Here is a 3,032-nt window from a genome sequence, read left to right as displayed (position 1 = left end):
TTAAATTTTCGAATTTCGAAATTTAAAATTTTCGAATTTCGAAATTTAAAATTTTCGAATTTCGAAATTTTAAATTTTCGAATTTCGAAATTTTAAATTTTCGAATTTCGAAATTTTAAATTTTCGAATTTCGAAATTTTAAATTTTCGAATTTCGAAATTTTAAATTTTCGAATTTCGAAATTTTAAATTTTCGAATTTCGAAATTTTAAATTTTCGAATTTCGAAATTTTAAATTTTCGAATTTCGAAATTTCAAATTTTCGAATTTTTTATTTTTCGAATTTACGAATTTTTAATTTTCGAAATTTCGAATTTTCGAAATTTCTAATTTTCGAAATTCCGAATTTTCTCATTTTCGAAATTCCGAATTTTCTCATTTTCGAAATTCCGAATTTTCTCATTTTCGAAATTCCGAATTTTCTCATTTTCGAAATTCTGAATTTTCTAATTTTCGAAATTCCGAATTTTCTCATTTTCGAAATTTTGAATTTTCGAATTTTAAAATTTTTCATTTTCGAAATTTCGATTTTTGGAATTTTTCATTTTCGAAATTTCGATTTTTGAAAAATTCGAAAATTCGAAAAATAAAAATGTTTAAAATTCGAAAATTAAAAAAATCTGCATTTTCGAATTTTCGAAATTGTGGAGTTTCCGAAATTGTGGAATTTTTATTTTTTTTTATTTTCGAATCTTAGAAATTTCGAATAAAAATGTTTTCGTACTTATTTTTTTAATTTTCGTTTCATTCGTTTTTTTGCGCAAATTTCGTTTTTTCTTTTTATTCGTTTTTTGCTTTTTCGGAAATCCGAAAATTCGGAATTCCGAATTTCCCGAATTTACGAATTTCCGAAAAAAGCAAAAACAAAAATTTTTTTTTGGATTGTCCCGAACTTCCAAAAAAAATAAAAAAACGAAAATAACATAAACGAAAAAAAAACGATTTTTTTGGCAGTGCACATGTCTAACTGATACTAGTATCGGGATCGATACTGAGCATTTACGCAAGTACTTGTACTCGCGCAAGTGCTCCCGATGCTTCTGCAGAAACTTTTTTTTCCCCTCACCTCGAGCGGGCTGAGAGGGGTGGTGAGTGGGTGCAGAGAGGGGGCGGAGAGCGGCGGCTGAGAAGGGATGGAGTGAGCGGCAATGATCATTCTAATTGTTTGTTTTTTTCCTCACCTCGAGCGGGTGCAGAGAGGGGGCGGAGAGCGGGGGCTGAGAAGGGGCGGAGAGCGGGGGCTGAGAAGGGGTGGAGAGCTAGCGTCGGAGATCGTGCTAAATGATGAGAGGGGCGGAGAGTGGGCGGAGAGGGGCTGTGAGTGTGCTAATAGTGGGCGGAGAGCAGGCGGAGAGTGGGAAGAGAGCAGGCGGAGAGCAGGATGAGCAGGACGGACATCGTAGCAGGCAGCCCTCGGCAAGTAAGATTGTGTGAACTTGTGAAGTGATTCAAGCTGAATGAATACTGTCACTACAGTAGTACACTACACTACACACTATGACAGTTGCAAGCAATGTCCAGTTGCCAGAAGTAATTGCGTGCCGTGTGTCAATGTCTAGCATTGCATGTTCTTTCTGTGTCAGTATGGAGTCACATAAAAAATAGAGCATTATCAATTGTGCTGTTTAGGAATGTATAGTTTTATTCTAAATAACGGTGTTCATTTAAAAGAAATTGATCAATTTATGTATAGATTTGTATTTTATTTTAGATCCGATTTTTTTAAGCAAAGTTCAGTTTTGATAAGCTCAGCATGGCCCAGGGGGAGGGGGGGGGCTGCCTTTTTCTCATGAATAAGAAGATAAGAATTAACTCTTAAGGAGGACAGTGCCACCCGCTGACAGTTATTCTGTATTACACCTATAGTGCTTAATTGAAGTTTAAAATGCAATGTGAAAAAGCAGCATTGACTAATTTCCAACTCGCAAAATAGTAACCCCAATGAATGTTTTCGCTATCTGTAAAGGGGCATTCTTCCCACTGATCACCAATGTAATGGACATTCTTCCCACCGACCACCAATGTAATGGGCATTCTTCCCACTGTCCACCAATGTAATGGGCATTCTTCCCACCGACCACCAATGTAATGGGCATTCTTCCCACCGACCACCAATGTAATGGGCATTCTTCCCATCGACCACCAATGTAATGGGCATTCTGCCCACCGTCCACCAATGTAATAGGCATTCTTCCCACCGACCTATTGTGGTTTGAAAACTGTCACATGACATTTTAAAAAAGCATTGGTATTCAGTATCGGCGAGTACATGGAAAAAAGTATCGGTACTTGTACTCGGTCTTAAAAAAGTTGTATCGGGACAACCCTAGTTTTTGACATGTCTTTTATTTAAAAGAAAACATAAAAATGCTGACCCGAACAAAAAAAGCAGCTCGCCGACTGTTTCCAATCCTAGGGACACAGCTGAATGACAGGTAAACGTAGGGGCACCCAAAGCACCTTGTCCCTGTGTTGATCTACATCATGGGACAGTTCATTTTTTAATAAAGGAATTGTCAAAAACTTCTGTGCTGTCTTTTTTCACCTTTACACTTTTTTGGTGAATGGGTAAGGGTATTATGTACCCCCTACTCATTCAAATTGGGGGGCTTCCAGATTCTGATAATCCCACCACCCACAGACCCTCCACAACTGCAGCCCAGGGTTGTTGGGAAGAGGCCCTTGTCCCCATCAACATGGGAACAAGGTGCTTTGGGGTGGGGGGGTAGAGCCCCCACCTCAAAGCAACCCCCAAAATTGAGGGCATGTGGCCTGGTATGGTTCATGAGGGGGGGCGCTCGCTTTTCCCCTCCCCCTTTCCTGACCTGCTGGGCTGCATGATTGGATAAGAGTCTGGTATGGGGAATGCATCTTGGGGGTGACGGGGAAGAAACTTTAACTTAAAGTTCTTCAGTAAAGTTGACTGCTGAATCCAAATTGATTTAAAAAAGATGTATTTAATATACAAGCAAGCTTCCAGAAAACTCTTGAAAGCTTGGAGAACAGTGTGTATACATTGTTATACATTCAAAA

Source organism: Rana temporaria, chromosome 10 (assembly GCF_905171775.1).
Source record: "Rana temporaria chromosome 10, aRanTem1.1, whole genome shotgun sequence".
Taxonomy (NCBI): domain Eukaryota; kingdom Metazoa; phylum Chordata; class Amphibia; order Anura; family Ranidae; genus Rana; species Rana temporaria.
Note: the sequence above shows the minus strand (reverse complement) of the source record.